Genomic DNA, 21,526 nt, shown 5'->3' with positions numbered 1-21,526 from the left:
AGCCATTTTCGTCTTAGCTTCCGTGCACTTCCTCAGCAACTTGTTGCGTTTCTATATTCCTGAGTTTCTCAAAACATTTTTGTAGTTCCTCCTTTCATCGCTCAAATGAAGTATTTCTTCTGTGACCCATGGTTTCTTCCCACTTGCCTATGTTTATGCCTCTTCCTACAAAGAGAGCGATACAAAAATTGGACACTGGACGGTAGTAAGGATCGAACCCGAGCCAAAGGCTGAGCAAATGGTGCAAATGGGTCTAAGCACGTTGGATCTTAACATATGAGGTCATCAGTCCCCTAGACTCAGAAGTACTTAATCGTAACTAACCTAAGGACATCAGACATCCATGCCAGAGGTCGAACCTGCGACCGTAGCAGCAGCGCGGTTCCGGACTGGAGCGTCTAGAACCCCTGGGCGACAGCGGCCGGCGCTAGGCTGAGCAGTGTCCTTCGCTGTGAACTACGCTATGAAAACAACTGAGAATAACTGTGTCCGTCGGGTCGCTTGAATTTACACGCGTAAAGACCTTTTGGCCAACTTCAGTGCTCATTAATACGAAGACGGCGTAAAGTATCGAATTTCTCAGCACAGCCTACCCTGCAACACCCTTATGAACTTTTCAGACTCTTTCTGACCACCCTGTATTTATATACTATTTGAGAACAGTTTGTGACTTACAACAGACATAGTTTTGGTTTCGAATTTTTTATTGGTGTACGGGCCAATAATCGGAAAGTAGTACGAGCAAGATAGTAAGGGTTTTTCGTCTTTCGTCGTAAAGGCAGCGAAACTGTTTAAAGAGTCGGGGGGGGTTTGATCAATATCCTGAACTGTGGGTGATAAGTCACTACTACATGCGTACAAATCTTTTTATATACACTCCTGGAAATGGCAAAAAGAACACATTGACACCGGTATGTCAGACCCACCATACTTGCTCCGGACTCTGCGAGAGGGCTGTACAAGCAATGATCACACGCACGGCACAGCGGACACACCAGGAACCGCGGTGTTGGCCGTCGAATGGCGCTAGCTGCGCAGCATTTGTGCACTGCCGCCGTCAGTGTCAGCCAGTTTGCCGTGGCATACGGAGCTCCATCGCAGTCTTTAACACTGGTAGCATGCCGCGACAGCGTGGACGTGAACCGTATGTGCAGTTGACGGACTTTGAGCGAGGGCGTATAGTGGGCATGCGGGAGGCCGGGTGGACGTACCGCCGAATTGCTCAACACGTGGGGCGTGAGGTCTCCACAGTACATCGATGTTGTCGCCAGTGGTCGGCGGAAGGTGCACGTGCCCGTCGACCTGGGACCGGACCGCAGCGACACACGGATGCACGCCAAGACCGTAGGATCCTACGCAGTGCCGTAGGGGACCGCACCGCCACTTCCCAGCAAATTAGGGACACTGTTGCTCCTGGGGTATCGGCGAGGACCATTCGCAACCGTCTCCATGAAGCTGGGCTACGGTCCCGCACACCGTTAGGCCGTCTTCCGCTCACGCCCCAACATCGTGCAGCCCGCCTCCAGTGGTGTCGCAACAGGCGTGAATGGAGGGACGAATGGAGACGTGTCGTCTTCAGCGATGAGAGTCGCTTCTGCCTTGGTGCCAATGATGGTCGTATGCGTGTTTGGCGCCGTGCAGGTGAGCGCCACAATCAGGACTGCATACGACCGAGGCACACAGGGCCAACACCCGGCATCATGGTGTGGGGAGCGATCTCCTACACTGGGCGTATACCTCTGGTGATCGTCGAGGGGACACTGAATAGTGCACGGTACATCCAAACCGTCATCGAACCCATCGTTCTACCATTCCTAGACCGGCAAGGGAACTTGCTGTTCCAACAGGACAATGCACGTCCGCATGTATCCCGTGCCACCCAATGTGCTCTAGAAGGTGTAAGTCAACTACCCTGGCCAGCAAGATCTCCGGATGTGTCCCCCATTGAGCATGTTTGGGACTGGATGAAGCGTCGTCTCACGCGGTCTGCACGTCCAGCACGAACGCTGGTCCAACTGAGGCGCCAGGTGGAAATGGCATGGCAAGCCGTTCCACAGGACTACATCCAGCATCTCTACGATCGTCTCCATGGGAGAATAGCAGCCTGCATTGCTGCGAAAGGTGGATAGACACTGTACTAGTGCCGACATTGTGCATGCTATGTTGCTTGTGTCTATGTGCCTTTGGTTCTGTCAGTGTGATCATGTGATGTATCTGACCCCAGGAATGTGTCAATAAAGTTTCCCCTTCCTGGGACAATGAATTCACGGTGTTCTTATTTCAATTTCCAGGGGTGTATATAAAAAAAAAAAATATTACCAGCATTTAGGGTGGAACGAAAATGAGGACAACAAAGGTTGTGACTTACAAACAGCCAATACAGCCTTCCGTGTATTACACTTTTTCTGTCGATTGTCTAGTTTATTATTCTAACAGCAATAATACAAAATACTCACTGTCTGATAAAAATCCCCTTATGCCACGACGGTCACCTAATTTCACACTGAAGCTTGTTACTTCACCTATGAAATTCTCACCAGTTATTTATCTAATGTGGAGGCCCCTGACTTCCACGGTCCAGTATGATGCGTGCACGTGTAATACCTTGTCGCCTGCCCGTGGTTTCACCGTCCATCAGCCAGTGTGCACAGATGCTCACGGCAGGAGCACGGAAACAACCGAGATGTTCCTTCCCAGGCACCGGATTGTGACAATCAGCCCTTTGCCAAAGTCGCTCATGTCAGTGGGTTTCCCCTTTTGTGGACTATATCGATGGGCTGGGTTGCCCCCCCCCCCCATTCCACGATGCCCCGATTATATTTTATTCATAAAAAAACGAAACAAGAGCTTTGCGCAGCACCCGGAAGTACACCATTAATCAATCACGCTCACAATGTCTCAAAAAATATCATTACTTGGAGAAGATCGGTCCGTGCACGACAGTATACCTATTAGAACGACCGACATGCTGGAGCTATGCTACAGTACGGGGCCAAAATTTAAACAGTACACACTTCCTTCAGCCGAGGCAAATTGAGCAAATTGGTCGCTTCGCGTTCGGTGTGGTATAGGGTAGGTCTTAGGCAATTTATAAAAGCATGGGCAGTTTCTCAGGAAACCTCGAAAAACCATGATTTTTTAATATGAAACTATCAGATGGGGGAAGTGGACACTTTCCGTCCATAGCAAATTGTCAAAATTGTTACCATATGTTCTTAAGGAGGTGTTCTTGGGGAGCCTAGAAACTTTTTTCGTTACCATTTTCCGTTATCGAGATCCAGAGGTTCGAACTTACCGTACTTATTCAAGAAAATATGCACATAATATCTGGTCTAGGGATTAAATGTAGTTTTAACTGATGTAGTACAGACATGGAGAAGGTTCTATGATCATTGCAATGGTTCTGAGGTCTCCAAACTATGTTTTAGTCGCCATTGTTTTACCAAAAAACTTCCATGTATAATGCCGGCCGGTGTGGCCGTGCGATTCTAGGCGCTTCAGTCTGGAACCGCGTGAACGCTACGGTCGCAGGTTCGAATCCTGCCTCGAGCATCGATGTGTATGATGTCCTTAGGTTAGTTAGGTTTACGTAGTTCTAAGTTCTAGGGGACTGATGACCACAGATTTTAAGTTCCATAGTGCTCAGAGCCATTTGAACCATTCTTTTTCTATGTATTATGGAACTTGGCGCTTATGCAAATATGCCCAAAGTGGCGTTGCAGAGACAAAAATGGGCTAAGAACGGTGTTAACAGGCCTGAAAGTAACTAAACATGACTGTCAAAAAGGTATGTAAAACTGGAAAGATTAGAAATTCAGTGAAATATTTCTAATAACATTTTCACTCTTTTAAGATACAAATCATAAGACAGATGTTTTATATGTACTGCGATCGATAAGCAAAGTGTTCAGAAAAAAAAGAAAACGTACTTCTTTGTTGTTTACATGTGTCGCAGTATAAAAATGTGTCAAAGTATATAGATGAAGTTTTAAAAACTTCACTGGACTACAGAATTTCTATTTTACAACTTGCACACTCTGCTGTAACAGTGAAAAGAAAAGTTTCCAGGTCAAAGACCAGAAAGGTGAATATGTTCCTCGTTAAAAAAAAAAAAAAAAACTCTGGCAGAAAAGTGGGTAACCAGTTGCCTCAGTCCTCATTTCGCATCCCTTATCAAAAAATTTAGCAAGCGAATATATTCGTGCTTTCTCGCGCTGAAAGAGGCATGCAGAAAGACAGTGACGATGGAAGAGAGAGGATAAAGTATCAGTGGGAGAGAAGGAGAGAGGAGACAGTGATCTTTGGAGGGACAAAGTGGCGGTGAAACGGAAACAGATGAATGAAGTCAATAGCAGTGGGAGCCAAAGAGAGAGGAGATATTGCTTGTCAGTGGGAGACAGTGTCAGTAACCGAGAAAGGGAGTTGTATGGAGATAGAGGGAGTCGGAGCAAAAGAGGAAAGAGACACTAGAAATGAAAAATGCAGATATGGTCATACATAAAGCACACCAGTGGTAAGATGCAATCAATACCTTGACTGCGCAATAACAACGGTCAAGTCACTGATGACAGTACCACTAAAGCAGAGTTATTAAACACGGTTTTGCGACACTCCTTCACCAAAGAAGACGAAGTAAATATCCCTGAAGTCCAATCAAGAACAACTGCCAAGATGAGAAAAATAGTAGATATCCTCGGTATAACAAAGCAGCTTAAGTCACTTAATAAAGCCAATGCCTCCGGTCCAGATTGTATACCAGTCAGGTTCCTCTCAGAGTATGCTGATAAAATAGCTCCATATTTAGCAATTATATACAACCACTCGCTGACAGAAAGATCCGTACCTAAGGACTGGAAAATTGCTCAAGTCACACCAATACCCAAAAAGGGAAGCAGGAGTAATCACTAAGGTCGATTTGCAGTAGGGTTTTAGAAGATTTACTGTATTCGAACATTATGAAGCACCTCGAAGACAACGATTTATTGACATATAGTCAGCATGTATTCAGAAAATATTGTTCTTGTGAAACACAAGAATGTCTTTATACTCATGAAGTAATAAGTGCTATCGACAGAGGATATCAGATTGATTCCATATTTTTAGATTTCCAGAAGGCTTTCGACATCGTTCCTCACAAGCGTCTTCTAACCAAACTGCGTGCCTACGGAGTATCGCCTCAGTTGTGCGACTGGACTCGTGATTTCCTGTCAGAAAAATCACAGTTCCTAGTAATAGACGGAATGTCGTGGAGTAAAACAGAAGTAATATCCGGCGCTCCCCAAGGAACCTCTAATGTACCTGATCTACATTAACGACATAGGAGACAATCTGAGTAGCCGTCTTAGATAGTTTACCATCTTGTAAAGCCATCAGATGATCAAAACGACTTGCAGAATGATCTAGATAAGGTATCTGTATGGTGGGAAAAGTGGAAATTGACCCTGAATAAAGAAAAGTGTGAAGTTATTCACATGACGACTAAAAGATATCAGCTAAATTCCGATTATCCGATAAGTCACACAAATCTGATGGCTGTAAATTGAACTAAATACTTAGGGATTACAATTACAAATAACCTAAATTGGAACGATCATATAGAGAATGTTATGGGTAGAGCAAACCAAAGACTGCGATTCATTGGCAGAACACTTAGAAGGTACAACAGGTCTACCAAAGAGACTGCTTACACCACGCTTGTCCGCCCTATTCTGGAGTATTGCTGTGCTGTGTGGGATCCGCATCAGGTGGGACTGACGGATGACATCGAAAAAGTACGAAGAAGGGCAGCTCGTTTTGTATTATCGCGAAATAGGGGAGATAGTGTCACAGACATGATACGTGAATTGGAATGGCAATCATTAAGACAAAGGCGTTTTTCGTTGCGACGGGATATTGTCGTCACCAGTTTTCTCCTCCGATAGCGAAAGCATTCTTTTGGCACCCACCCACATAGGGAAAAAGTATCATCACAATAAAATAAGAGAAATCAAGGCTCGCACAGAAAAATTTAAGTGCTCGTTTTTCCTGCGTGTCGTTCGAGAGTGGAACGGTAGAGAGACAGATTGAAGGTGGTCCATTGAACCCTCTTTCAGGCACTTTATTGTAAATAGCAGAGTAATCACATAGATGTAGAGAGATGAGTGGAGAGAATACATAGGCTTGGGGGGTCTGAATTCTGCCGTACCGGCGAACTTTTCACACACAAGTGTAGAGGTGGGGGCATTTTGAACAGAGGTTTCAAACACGTGGTCATAGGGGAAAATTAAATTGGACAAATCAGAATTTTTGACTCGCTGAAGTATGTGGGAGTCAGTGGCAGTACGAAAAAAAAGAGAGAAAAGGCGAGAGTGTTAAGTGAGAGACAGTAGCAGTGAAATGTAAATCATGGGAAGAAAAAGTAGCAGTTGAAGAGAGACCCATATAAGTCAGTGGTAGTGACAGGGAGATACTGTGAACGAAACCTAAACTACAAAGGGAGACTCGGGAAAAAGGATTTAGAGTGTCCTGTGTTAAAGGGGAGCGATATGTTACCTTGCCAAAATGTTTCGTGAGGAGGGCGGAATGAACATTATGCCAACTGGTTCTTAACACTCCTGCCAGATTTACAGAGGAGATATTGGCTGTTTTGTGCTCTGGAAGGAGTATTTTTCCACTGTTGATTTTATGGTTGTCTTGCTGAGGGTTTACGGGGCGGAACAAAGCAGAGCAGTCGGTATTTCACCTACTTTTTTGAGAGAAAATGAGCCATGTGACCCACTTTGATCTTTTCTAACACATTTTGCCGTGCTGAGAAGTGTGGATGCATACGCTGCTCTACTGAGCGGACGTGTTTATGGTCATTTGTGTGTTAACGCCAGGAGGTCGCAGCAGAAGTCAGGTGCGAAAGAATTTCTCATTCCGGTGGCGGCATCGCAGACGAAGGCGGAGACGATCCCCCTCCCATCACCGCTGCCCCGGTGGAAACCACTAAGAAAATTCCAGCAGCATCGGGGTGCGTCTCAGCCAGAACAAGACAGACCTGCCTGCGTCTGCCCCCTCCCCTTGTGTGGGGGTGGAATGCGAGACGGCGAGCAGGTGGCCGGGAATTTCGCTATTGGCCCGACTGGAACTTGGGGACCGCGCGGGGATTTCTGCGCTGCCAAGGTTGGCGGTCCTGGCATGGTGGCCCATCCCTCACGCTGTCTGCCAGTCCGTCTTCACCGTCCTGCGTCAGTGGCGACTCCTCTCTCTAAGGACGTGTGCGAGTTGGTTCCGTCTAGAGTAGCTAAGCTCTCTCTTGCGACAAAGCAGTCACCAGATCACCAAAAAATACACTACTGGCCATTAATATTGCTACACCAAGAAGAAATGCAGATGATAAACGCGTATTCATTGGACAAATATATTATACTAGAACTAACATGTGATTACATTTTCACGCAATTTGGGTGCTTAGATCCTGAGAAATCAGTACCCAGAACAGCCACTTCTGGCCATAATAACGGCCTTGATACGCCTGGGCATTGAGTCAAACAGAGCTTGGATGGCGTGTACAGGTAGAGCTGCCCATGCAGCTTCAACACGATACCACAGTTCAACAAAAGTAGTGACTGCCGTATTGTGACGAGACAATTGCTCGGCCACCGTTGATCAAACGTTTACATTTGGTGAGACATCTGGAGAATGTGCTGGCCAGGGCAGCAGTGGAACATTTTCTGTATCCGGAAAGGCCCGTACAGGACCTACAACATGCGTTCGTGCATTGTCGTGCTGAAATGTAGGATTTCGCAGGGATCGAATGAAGGATAGAGGCACGGGTCGTAACACATCTGAAATGTAACGTGCACTGTTCAAAAGTGCCGTCACTGCGAATAAGAGGTGACCAAGACGTGTAACCTATACCGTCAGTATGGCCATGACGAATACACGCTTCCAATGTTCGTTCACCGCGATGTCGCTAAACACGGATGCGACCATCATGATGCTGTAAACAGAACCTGGACTCATCCGAAAAAAATGACGTTTTGCCATTCGTGCTCCCAGGTCCGTCGTCGAGTACACCATCGCAAGCGGTGCTGTCTGTGATGCAGCGTCAAGGGTAACCGCATCCATGGTCTCCGAGCTGATAGTTCGTGCTGCTGCTGCAAACGTCGTCGAACTGTTCGTGCAGATCGTTGTCGTCTTGCAAACGTCCCCATCTGTTGACTCAGGGATCGAGACGTGGCTGCATGATCCGTTACAGCCATGCGGACAAGATGCCTGTCATCGTCAAGATGCAAGTGATAAGACCCTCCTGAACGCACCGATTCGATATTCTGTTAAGACTCATTGGATCTCGACCGTTGCGAGCAGCAATGTCGCGATACGATAAATCGCAATAGCGATAGGCTAAAATCCGACCTTCATCAAAGTCGGACACATGATGGTACGCATTTCTCCTCCTTACACGAGGCATCACAACAGCGTTTCAGCAGGCAACGCCGGTCAACTGCTGTTTGTGTGTGAGAAATCGGTTGGAAACTTTCCTCATGTGAGCACGTTGTAGGTGTTGCCACCGGCGCCAACTTTGTGTGAATGTTCTGAAAAGACAATCATTTGCATAGCACAGCATCTTTTTCCTGTCGCTTACATTTCCCGTCTGTAGCATGTCATCTTCGTGGTGTAGCAATTTTAATGGCCAGTAGTGTATATCCCCCTCCTACACTGTCTGCAAACTCCGACTCTTTACATCTCTTCTGTTTCCTCACTCATATCCGCTCTCGGTGCGGTACCACGACGATGCCGAAGACCCTTCTAACATGCACCGTGTTCGCAAATGTGCTTCCGTAAATTTTGGCTAGTTTCTTTCATCCTTGATATCTGATGTGACCGTACAAGTGCCGATTCCGTAAATAAGGACAAATACTTTAAAGAATGTTCCCAAGAGTTGTCAGTAATGTTCTCGAGTCTCCAGCCGGGTGTAGCCGTTTTCAAACTACGATATTTCGCCAGCGTTCCTTTCCGTTATCTTCAGGTGATACCTGCAGACTGAGCGTCTCCACTGACGCTGACGCTGGAATGACGCGCCTGTCCTTGGCTCGTGGTATAGACAACAATTTGTCATTCCTGCGGTACCTGTAAGAGAGAGAAATATATATATCAACACTCTTGTCGATTGGTCCTGTCTGGTTTAACCTGAAGAAGAGAAAGATACACTCTGTTGAGGGATTAGTAAAACTTAATCCCTCAGCAGGTGAGGCCAACGCGTGGTTGGCCTGTGATGTGGTTGTTGGCGCAGTCCACGGATGAGCCGGTTGCGGGAGCGACCCGTCCTCTCGTAGAACTTCCTGGCGATGGCGCGGAACCTTTCTCGGAGAGGCAGGATCCCGGTGTCCTCGTGGAGTTGGAGCGTCTCCGCGGAATCTCCTCCCCTTTATACTCTGATGGCTCCCCACGCCTTCCCCCGCGTCCTGCCGTACGCGGCGCTGCGTGGAGTGGTGGTGGGAAGGGGCGAGCTGCTGGCAGCTGGATGCGAACTGTGGACCATCAGATGTCCTGTGGCCTCCGTAGGCCACGGACTTGAACCCAGTGAACGGTCTACCCGACGGGAGGCCCTAGTCACACGACCTCCTCTGTGTCCTATGACTCTCTCTCTCTCTCTCTCTCTCTCTCTCTCTCTCTCTCTCTCTCTGTGTGTGTGTGTGTGTGTGTGTCCCATAGACAATACGTACGATCCACTTACATGATCTGGACCATATTTGCGATTGTCATTGCATTTTCCTGTAATTACAAACGGTTAGTTCACTATTTTCACGCAATTTCTCTGTGAAAAATTGGAACACGCTTACCATTTACGCGGTTGGCTTTAAATTAACTTTTGACTTTGGTGATTTGCACTTACATGTGTTTGGTCTGTCTGTCGTATTTATCTATCAGCCCATGTTGTAAACGAGTGGTGTTCAAAAGTAAGCAACATTTTTTTCCTAGCCCAATTTCGGTTGCAGAAACGCAGAATTTATTGTAGGACATCGTGCAATACTCTTGCTTCAGGTCCTACAGCTTCATGAAGCTCCGGTAGGTGAAGATACTATACGTAGCTTTCTAAACGGCGTCTCCAACGGAGGTGCATTCGAAGCCGAGAGCTCCCGTTGAGTTGTTTTTAGCGGAAAACCGGAACATCGGAGATATCCGTACGCGCTTGCAGTATGTCTACGCAGACCTGACAGTGTACAAAAACACGGCGAGTCACCGGGCGAAGCGTCTGTCATCATCTCAACCATGTGGCGGAAACCTGTCCGACCTCCCGCGTGCCCTGTTGGTAGTGCTGACTCACTCGTCCACCAGGGTGGGGTACTCAAAGGTGTCTGTCCACTGGGTTCTTTGCCGCCTAACAGAAGACCATAGACAGCTACGAAGCACCCCTCTGTGTGATCTTGCCCACTCGTCTCGTATAGGGTGCCTACAGGAAGTTGCGTTCTCGGAATGCTATATAACAATTCAAGCAAAAAACATTAGTAGTTTTATTTCAATAAAGCAGGACGACAATACTTGGCTTGAATGTACAAAGCTGTCGCCAGCGATGGCCGACATAGAACATAAATCGGAGTTCTTCCTATACACAATTTTCAAACAAGCAATGGATATGGATCATTACAATCTCACATAGTACCACTCTGTGCTAGGCTGTGGTAATACTCAGCGAATACAATCCATTAAGCAGGTACTGGGAGATGAAGAGGCTTGCACAGGGTAGAGTTGAGAGGTGGCAGAAGCCCCCTCACATATTTCTATCTTTCGATTTTCCTCTCTAATTGCATGCGGTGAAAAGTCGCTATTCCTTCACACGCGGAGTTCCCACGCAGCGTCTCTCGTCACTCCGGTGGTCCGGTGACAGGCGGGCTCTGCTGATCTTGAAAGGGTAAGCCGACGGGTGTGAGGGAGTCGAGTGAATGCTTTCCAGACGCCGACATTGTCATAATAGCGGCGGAGACACGCCCGCAGCGGCCTGAAGGGGCGGCTGGGACAGAGATTCCGTTACTTCGCAGAAACTTAGCGAAAACACTTTCTGGCGGGCTACCAGCGAGGCGTGGGAATGACTTGTGTTCCCAAGCAGCCTTGGCGGTCAAATTCCCGTAAATCGTAACTGTGATTGGCTTGCTGAGGGCATAGCTACGTGACGTAGCAAAATCAGCGCAGAAATTGGCGCCAAGAATCTCCATTGGTGGAATGGTAGTATTTCGGCAATAGAGTGGAATTTTCCGCCGGTTTTCGAATTGCTGATTGGAACGTTTAACCACGGCCACTGTCGTGGGGGCGCGAATGTTCTGTGTTCGGTTTGTACGGATGCTCTTGTGGTGGTCGGCTCTCGCCTTTCGGTCGGAGTAGGTTACAAGACTGAGATCTCACTGCTCTGGACAGCCTGCCTTCCGTTGGCTGTCTAAGATACTTTCATTTAATTGCAACTGTTTGACAAAGTTGCTGAAGTTTCGACTTCAACGTAACTTTCCGAGTACAGTTGGCAATTGAGCGTTCTGCGTACAAGCGCCCTATGTTGTCCGTCTTGAGCAGTTTTGGCTAAAGTTGACTGTATCGGAGTTACTGTGTGACTTCGCTTGTTAAAATCAATCACTGTACTGTCAGTGATTGTGTGGCGAGCCTTCTTCGTCTCCCTCAGAGGCGCATTTGTATTGCTAGGAAGTCTTTAGTCTGGAACAACCAGACCAGGATAATTTGTTTCGGACTATACTCGCGACATTATCACCACCACGACGGGATGTCGAAGCAACCAGCCATCGCCTCCGGAACGCCAGATCGTGTCCGTGAAGTTAAGAAGACAGCTTGGTAATGTATGTCCGCAACACCGGCAAAGCAGGCAATTTTGCTAGGTGATAATCAGAGGTCAGCAGGGCGCGCCTGTTCGTCTTTTCTAACTTGAGTGTTCATTGTCTGACTTCTCCCTAGTGTAGCAGCAATTAAAATTGGGTTGGCTGGCTGTTTCTCTTAAGATTTGAGTTGCAAGGGAATGGCTCCACATAACACTTGGTCATAAATGTCACAATCTAGTTTATGGCCAGCTTCACCTTCACAGCATTTATTTCAGTATCCAATCTGATGTAAATGTGTCATGTGTTTTTGTTTATTATTTTGCGTTTAGTCTTAATAAATCATATTGTTATTTTGGACAGAACTCATCATTTCTCACTACGGTAATGAAACCTTCCTTTATTTAACTTATTTATCAAATTAAATTTTTGCAGGTGCCAAACTCTTTTCTGCTCCATTTGCAGGGTCGATTACAGTCAGTTCGCGTAGTTTTTTAATCCATGTGCAACAGCAAAAGTCGGAGTTAGAATAGGCGTGGGGGGGCTTAGAGCATCATTTACATATGAAGATTCTGGAAGAATTTAGTGTTAAATACACTGCTAGCCCCGGAACCCCGCAGAGTAACATGGAAAGCTGCATCAAACCAGTCTCAGGACTGAAGACCACAACAACAACAACAACAACAACGATGTCCGGGCGAGGCTGGCAGGAGCGGCGCTTATATTCACTTCTTGCAGAGTGAGCCGTGCTGGCCCCGGCTTACCCGTTGGTTTAAACCATGACTGTTTCTCTGCGTTTGGTTTCCCGCGGTTATTGCGGTAATGCCGTGGCTCTTCCTCTTTCTACGTGTGGCCGCAGCGGTGTGTATCGCTATTCGCACCTTGTACTATCTTTGGTCTGGTGCTTACAGTGTCCGGCTAGCCGGTGTGCGGCAGTCGGTCGATTGGTGTGGATCAGCCGGGAAACCTCCGCTCGGCTCAGTGGGCTGGGCCCGCTGGCGGTCTCCACGCAGCGTCGCAGTGTGTGGGTGGTGCTCCCATTGCTACGGGGTTCGTGGCTCACCGACCCAGGTCATCAATGTTGAGTGGTCGTTTAATTACCGAAGCCAGTCTGTTCACGTTGTGCCGTTGGTTTTCATTGTTGGCTGTTGGTGGTATTCCCGTGAGCAACAGCGAGTGTTCCAGTTGGCGACAGTTTGGCCACAATCCGGGGGAGTTTAAATGTATTTTGGTTATTTGAAGTCCAAGTGCACCAGCGGAATTTTCTGCCTTGTGGAACACCCACAACGCCTCTCGGTGTTAATAAACCAAAATAGCTCCCAAATTAGCTCCCATGCCCTCGAAAAATAAATTTAGAAAATGTCCCAAGCCCCTCCACAAGTACTAATTTACGAAATAGAAATAAGAGACAAATAGAGGCAAATCTATAATAGAAAAAATAATGGAAAAAGAAAAGAATTTTAATCATAAATTTTGGGAGTATGGGAGGGGGGAAAGACGATAGAAATGCTTAAATTATTAGTTATTCTTATATATGAGGAAATCAATATTATAGTCACAGAACGTAGGTCTTGAACACCAAAGATAGCGTTTACTAAAGTAAGAATAGACATACAACGCAATTATGATACTCCAGTCTCTATCCTCTAGTCTGTTCGAACTCAATTAGGATGTACAGCTTTAGAAAGCAACAATAGGAGCCTTATTAAACCAGGGCGAAGAATTAATCGTGACGAGATTGTTTTTTGGGAAGCATTAATTTCAGATCAGAATTAGAATTTGTGTCATATTAGGGGAACGGGGAGGTGATCAATAATCTCTGTGACTTTGTCACTTCGTGTGAAGATTTAAATATTTTACGGAATTAACGATTTTTGGACAGATTCGGACTTTGTATTGTGATAATGGAAAAGCTTTACTTCACGTGACTAGTAATAAATATTAAACGGGAACAATCTTTTTATCGAAAGGGACAGAATATTGTTTAGTATCTCTGATATTGACAGGATTCCAGATTAGATACTTATTCAAAGAACGCCTTTGAATGCAATCTTGTGAACGAACTGATTTACTAATAATTATTGTTACATTAAATAACGTGTTAAATTGAAACTGACTGTTCGTCTTGAACCTTACTTCGATTTAGGTTCATAAGTAATTAGGCTACGTGATTTTCACCAAGAATAAACTGCAGACTAGTAACTGAAACAAGTGAACGAGAATCTATCGAAAACACTAGTATTAATTTACTTATGGTTTTTTCCTTCAGACCTGTGAAGACAATACGTGTAGTTACTCATTGGGATTAATTTAAGAACTAGCCGGGATAAAACAAAACCCCTCGATACCAGTCAATGTGTAGATAAATTAACATTCCTACTTTCACGCAAGATATGGAAGTTCGGGATAGAAGAAAGGCTCGCTACACTTGTGACCGTTGGCGTTCCGGTTACCTGCCCTGCCCGCTGACGTAAAATTCAGGCAGTGTCCTTTCCTCACCGTGTTACCGCTGTACAACACGTGTGTGTAATTTTGACAGCTTATGCATACTTGGGTGTGGGCGGCTACCCCTTTTATGTTTTGGCGTTGGAGTTCCTTGTGCACTGGTCGGGTGGTAAGCAAGTCGTCTCGTAAGGTGTCAGGCAAATCCAACACCTTCTATGAAAACCCTGACGTGATAAGCAAATCCAGTAGTATGTCACATAGCTCCGAATAAATCGTGACATTAAATTAACCAAAGCAATACGAGTAACGAGTGAGCAAATGGAATACCACAGACTAACACAAGAATGCCTAAATGCATGTCATACCTTCCCACCGTGAGACAGACGCAGTTCCGAGGGGAGAAACGAGAACAGAAGCCGAGAGCAGAACCGTGTTAAGCTAGAAGGAGCTACGATATGGGACGGACTGGACACCCACGTCGACAGCTAACCACTAGGACAACGCCAGCTGCAAGTTTTAGCGCGAGACTTTTTCGTGTTCCTGTTACGTTAGAACCACCCCCCAGCCCATGTTAAAAGCTAGAGCCCTCCAGAAGAACAGTATAGATCTTACGATAAAGCTAAAAGGACCACACCAGCTGCAAGTTTTAGCGTGAGACTTTTTCGCGTCTCTGTTACGTTGCAAACTTTAAAAACATTGCCCCACCACGAAAAGTATAACGTTTCTCATTGGATACACAAAATTTTTGTAGGCGGAGCTTAAGGTTAACATTGAGACCCTGATTGGTCAGATGAAAACACAGCCAGATAGTTTTTTTTAAAAACCAACTTCGGTAAATTGTAGTAAGGAGAAGTTAGGAGAGAGTTGCTTCTGAGACGGCGAGGTGTGTGGAGCTGTGCCGCCCGCCGCCCCCTGAGGCTGCCTAAACACCGACAAGGTAATGAACGCACGCAATGCTGCATTTTTGAGCGCATAAGGCTTCACTCAGAACTGCAGAAGTCTCATCTGTTACATCCCATTTTTACGTAATACTAGTGTCGATCGTAAATTAAAGCTCATGGTGTTCACATTTGCCACTTGAAGTAAAAATCTGAAACGCGATGATTTCTCTGTTATATAATTATTGAGAAGTCACATCAGCCACTGTAATTTACAAGTTGGATAAGTAATTCAAGATAATTGAGGGTCACAGTAGACCAATTTAATAGTTTTCTCTCTGGTGAAACTTAATTAAAACCTAGATTATAGATGTGATATTGGCATAGGTCATCCTTCGATCCATCGTCGAACTTGGAAACCCACTCAGGGAATATTCGTTCACATTTTTGTTGAACGCAGTTGGTTTTTTACCATCCTGTATTGAAACACTTCCTTTTATCAATTTATAAACAATGTTTTGTGAGTAAAATAAAATTTCCAATGGTAAACTTAAGTGCTTTTTCGACGTTATTTTACCAGCTAACTAAAAATAGGAAAGCCTTGAACCCCTTCCACTAAATTTAGTTAGTATTAAGATTCTTTTACAGGGAGTGCAGTGGAGCTGACGCTGAGATCATTAACTATTTGGTTATATCATCGCTAGTCTTACTGAACTCTTCTGAATTCTACATGTCATGTGTGGTCTGGCGTCTCCTTACCAGCAAAAGGTCCCAGGTTCAAACTAGTCAATTCACGAAAAAACATGCTCAGAGCGTCGTTGCGCGAAAGTGGTAGAGAGACACGATACAGAACAAACAGACACCACCATGAATGTTTGAGTCTTGTCGGTGGGTGCGTTGACTGTCTCTTGGTTGGGTAGACGGCGGATCGGATGTACTTGGGCCGACTACCTGTCTCCCCTAAGCGAACGTTAACATTTCAAGTGCAGACCGACCCCCGGAAACTTCTGACCGCCGATGGCTGTACTGCCTTTCTTATTGGTGTTTGGCTGTGTATTTTAATGGCTCATAGCCAATTTGTATGCTTCTACTGGGTTTTAAATAATGGGCCTTCAGCCGTTTTAAATTTGAAAGTTCCTTACCTGTCAAGTCTTGCACTTCTTGGGCCTTCAGCCTCGTTTAATTTTTTATGGATAAAGCTTTCGGTCTTCTGCCTCTTGAAAATTTATTGTAGTTGTGTTTTTTCAATCTTGGGCCCTCAGCCGTCTTATAATTAAATTGCTTACTTCTTAAATCTTACATTGTTTGGACCTTCAGCCTCATTTGAAATATTATTTAAGGATAAAACCTTGGGCTTTTTCCGTTTTGACAATTTATTGTAGTTGTGTTTTAAATCATGGTCCTTCAGCCGTTTTAAAAATTAAAGAGGTTGTGCCCTTAAGCCATAAGACTGTGTGACATATTCAGTCGATAGTTAAGCTCAGAAATTTGCCTTTTATGTTTGGGCAGCTAAATAAAGTTATATGTGTTAGAGTTCAACTGGCAGCCGCTCATTTTTGGCCTCTTTCCACAATTTCAACTACCTGTTCTGTCCCGTGGATATAACCAGGCGTTTCACAGCGGTCGCTGCTGTCGTGGCGTGGTCCTTGTAAGCTGGCTAATGGCTGACGTCACCTCACCACCTTCTCTGCTCTTGATTTCTTCCTCTTCAATCCGGCGCTTGTGTTTATGCCAGAACACGATCAGTGGAGAATTGCATGGCCTAATGAAGGGGAGCAGTAAGTGGACGATGAGGATTTTACTGATGGAGCAAGACGTTGGTTCTGAAAGCGACCAGTAGTGGTAGAGTGCTGTCGCATTGAATGAAGATTAGGTTGAAAAATATCGCTTTGTAGCCAAAAGAGTGGGGAAGAAAATGCTGTACTACTGAACGCCCCTGGCATATAGGTTGAATCAAAACTTGCACCGAAAATATTGCGGAAATGGAAAGCGCTATTGATATATAGTTTTCATAGAATGGATTGGTAGTCAGGGGCTCGTATTGTTAGCCAAGAATAAACAGATTGTAATAATTCTTAGAACTTGTCTTTTCCTGCAAATCTACAGGTTTTAAATAACATATTTGATCTTAACAAATTTAAAAGTAGGTTAAATTATAATGTCAGTAATGTTAGTTTCAGTATTCTAGTGCGATTCGTTTACGAGATATCGTATTATCAAAAGTTTCCACGTGACAGTTGTTTGTGCCATTCAACCTTTGTAGTTGCTACGTATGATGTCGTCACGTTTACTAACAGTGTGCTTGAGTACACGATGACTTCCTAGTTTGTGTCACTGCAAATAGAGGGTCGTGATGGAAGACGAGACTTACGAATGCAGAATAAGCTCATGGTGTATGGAGAGAGTAGGAAGAACGCAGTTCGTGTATGCGACAAGGTATCCCTGTAAGATTCTGCGTGCTGTCTGTTGTTCTATGTCGTGTCTCCCTACCATTTTCTCGCAACGACGCTCTGAGCGTGTTTTTTAGGGAATTGACTAGTTTGAACCTGGGACCTGTTTCTGGTAAGGAGACGCCAGACCACACATGACATATAGAATTCAGAAGAGTTCAGTGAGACAAGCGATGATATAACCAAATAACTTACTTTGGTTAATTTAATGTCACGATTTATTCGGAGCTATGTGACATACTACTGGATTTGCCTATCATGTCAGGGTTTTCATGGAAGGTGTTAAATTTGGCCGATACCTTACATTCCAATAAACGTCAACCATCTTTGCAATTCCGTATCTACTTCTTCAACCAGTTACATGAAAGTGGCAACCTAACAGAAGGAAACAAAAAAGCGGGAAGTTGACGTTTTGCTGCAGTTGCGGTTGACAGCATAGGTTCCAATCATTTCACATCCCTCCTGATCAGGCGCTGCATGGAAACGATTATGACAATCGTGTTAACTTCTGTACAAGGGCACCCTGAAGAATACTCCAAATGTATCATGCATCGTGTTCAGTGGTGAAGCAATATTTACCAATCACAGCCAGGTAAATGAACGAAACATGCTCCATTGGTCTGTCGACAATTTTCTTTGGCTTCTGCAGGTGCAACGTCAGCGTCGATGAGGTGTAAACATTTGGTGGACCATGAGCTCATAGTATCGCTTTTCTTAGACGGAAAACTGAACGCGGCCATGTACAGTAGCCTCCTAACAGACCGCTTTCTTCACATGCTAGAAGTCGTTCCTTTGGAGACTAGGAGGAACCTGTGGTACCATCATGATGGCTGTGCAGCCCGTACTCAACGAAGTATTACAGCATGTCTTCACGAACTGTTTCCAAATCGTTGCAGTGGACGCAGTGGAACTGTACCGTGGCCGGCACGTTCTCTGGATTTGACGCCTGTAGACTTTGTTCTGTGGGGAGACCTTACAGACGCTGTCTGCCATGACATACGCACTAAACCAGATGATATGCAACGACGGGTTACTTCAACCTGCTCGTATATCTCCGCTGAAATGATAGCACGTGCGCTACTGTCGTTCCATACTAGAGTCGCATCATGTATTGGCGCTGCTGGTGGTCACTTTGAACACAACCTGTCATGGTCAACTGTCTCATTACCAGTCGGAATCAACATAGCTGGCGTGCGCGCTTGGGTTGTTCTTCAGTGTGTCCTACCACACGTATTGCACAGGTACCGGTTTGCAAACTTTCCAAATTACGATATCTGGTAAACGACTTGCGCTAGAATCCTGCAACAAACACCACTGCAATTCTGATCTGCCCTAATTCTTGCCTGTTAATGTAAATAGCCATTGTTTCACTTAAAAAGTGAATGTTTGCAGAAAAAATGCACTTTTGAAATATTATTAGGAACAGTTGATTGGCTAACAATACTAACCTCTGACTACCAATCAATTCTGTGAAAACCGTTCATCAGCTTCACTTTCCATTTCTGCAATGTTTGCGGTGCAACCTTTAGGCGATTCACGCGGTATACGCAGAGACATCATACGTAATTTATACCTCATAATGGCCAAGTAACTTCGAAAGTGAATTACTCCTTGGATACCACTTCACTAACAAATCCATCACTAACATTTCAACCCCTCTAAAGCTGTCCAAATCGACTGTTTGTGATGTGATTGTGCAGTGGGAACGTGAAGGAACAAGCACAGCTAAACCAAGCCAGGCAGCCTCGAGGATGTGTTGGAGTATGGAGATGTTTTTCGTGGTTTGAATGCGAGCTCCTTATTGCACTTAAGAAAACGCTAATACGAACACATTTCACAGCACTATCTACCACTTAAGGTACAGGAGCTGGTCGGTGACTGTGATTGGTTTTATCAGCATAACAGTGCACCCAATCACAAAGAAGCATCTTGTGATTGGTTGTATCAGCATAACAGTGCACCCAATCACAAAGAAGCATCTGATAGGCGAATGTCTGTGGGCAGTAACATTGCTGAAATATACTGGGTTGCCCAGAGTCCCGAAATGAACCCAATGGAACACTGATATGAATTCGTAGACTTCCACAACAGGTGATACTTTGGATGAACTAATTTTTGGGTACTGGGCTGCGTCATTGTAAACAATCAAAACAACTAATTCGGCGACGTTTCGACCCACTTGCTGCGGCCATCTTCAGCGATTCGCAATGAAGAGGCCCGCAGCAAATCGGTCCAAACGTCGACAGTTTGTAAACCATTAAAAGAACCAAACTGTCGACGAGGCCCGACACCCAAAATCATTTTATCCAGAGGAACACAAATATGATTAATTCTGACGTCTACTTTGCCCCAGACCCCAACCTCTTTTTCTGGTTTCGGTTCTTCAGGAAGAATTGTCTTTCATTCCTCAGCAGACATTCAGACATCTCCTTGAAAGTGGCCCTCGAAATGTTCAAGCCGTCGCATAGACAGAAGTTGGATACACCACTTGTTAGAGTGCACGATAAGTGTCCTGATACTTTTGGCCAGAAGCCGAATGAATTTAAATCCGAATGACCGTAACGTGCTCCGTCGATATTACTCTAGTTGAGCCATGGAAAAAATTGCTGTTTTGAAGAGCGCGCCGCAGCTCGTTGTGTGAAGCAGTCGCCCTGCGTTTCTGGCGGTAGCGCCGCTGTGGCAATCGCAGCTTTGGTGTTTCCCTCTGGTGGAAAAAGGGAAAGGTTGCCTGTTCACGTACATTTAAGGGGCGCTATGAGCTCTCCAGTCAGTGAGTCCGAGTCAGTCTATCGTCCCCAGCTTGCCAGTCTGCTTCTCGTCCGCATTTGTTAGGCAGTTAGTGTCTGTCTGTCGTCCGGAGTGCTAGTATGTCGTTTGGATCAGACCTTAAAGCCAACAAATTGAGATTCTTGCCACTCCGCGAGTAACAGAATTTAGCTAGTGGTCGCCCGGTCGGGGTTAAGTTCCTACATCTGAGTCTGCGCTTTAGGCCGCCAGTCTGCTCAACTTGCTCGGGCAACGGCCATTGGCGGTTGGATCGGTCGTCTGGTCGGTGCACTGAGACACGAGATGACTTGTCCGCGTTGAGCGTCGGCGCACGTGAGGTCGCCACGTGAGTCCAGTGGGCCGCGCCGTATAGCGAGGGGTAGTGGCTTCGCGACCGACACGAGAGCAACAGGAGTCAACCCACGACATCGGTCTGGCCGGTACGAGCTGCGACGCCGTGAGACGGGAGATCGGCGCGCCTTCCTGCGTCCGTTGAAGCGGCTGGCAGCGGACGGTTCGGGAGAGCGATTTGGGGGTGCTGCGCCAGGTCTTCGCCAGAAATCGCAGTTTATTAGAAGTTAAGTGATTGGGGATATGTTGTTTGATTTACTCTTGTTAAACTCTACTTGTTTTCTTGGTGAGGTCAGATGCCGCTTTGTTTTGGGGTCGTCCCACCATTCTTCTCCGTTTGCCCACCCGCGGGAAGGTGGTTATTTATAAATTGGGTGGTCCGTTTTTCCCTTGTGGAGTAGGGGCGTGTTAGAGCAACCTGCGGTTCGGGTTGTTCAGTAATTTCCCTGTCAATCTGCCATACGTTAATAGTTGCCTCTGTCATGTTTGTCGGATTCGGTGTTAACGAATTTATTGCTTGAAGGGTAGCAGACGAATTCCTGAAATATGATTTTATCTTGCCTATAATCTTGAGAGGCGGTATATGTATAATGTAGAGCATGTTTGTCTAACGTTGTATTTTTTATGTAAGACTCCATTTCATGAACTTTTATTTAAATGATTATTTTAGTATATAAAGTTGCCACCCTACCGCCGTATGAGCTTTTTATTTAATAAAATAAAGTTGCACCTTCGATGGCAAGTTAATCTTCTATTGTTAGTGTTTTGTACCATTTCCATCCCTCCTACGGGTTGCATAGTTTATGTGCTTGTGTGAGTTGTTAAAATATTTTTTAGTTTAAAGTAATGTGGTGTG

This window comes from Schistocerca gregaria, chromosome 10 (assembly GCF_023897955.1).
Source record: "Schistocerca gregaria isolate iqSchGreg1 chromosome 10, iqSchGreg1.2, whole genome shotgun sequence".
In the NCBI taxonomy this organism is placed as follows: domain Eukaryota; kingdom Metazoa; phylum Arthropoda; class Insecta; order Orthoptera; family Acrididae; genus Schistocerca; species Schistocerca gregaria.
The sequence above is the reverse complement of the archived record's forward strand: the minus strand, read 5'-3'. Positions refer to the sequence as shown.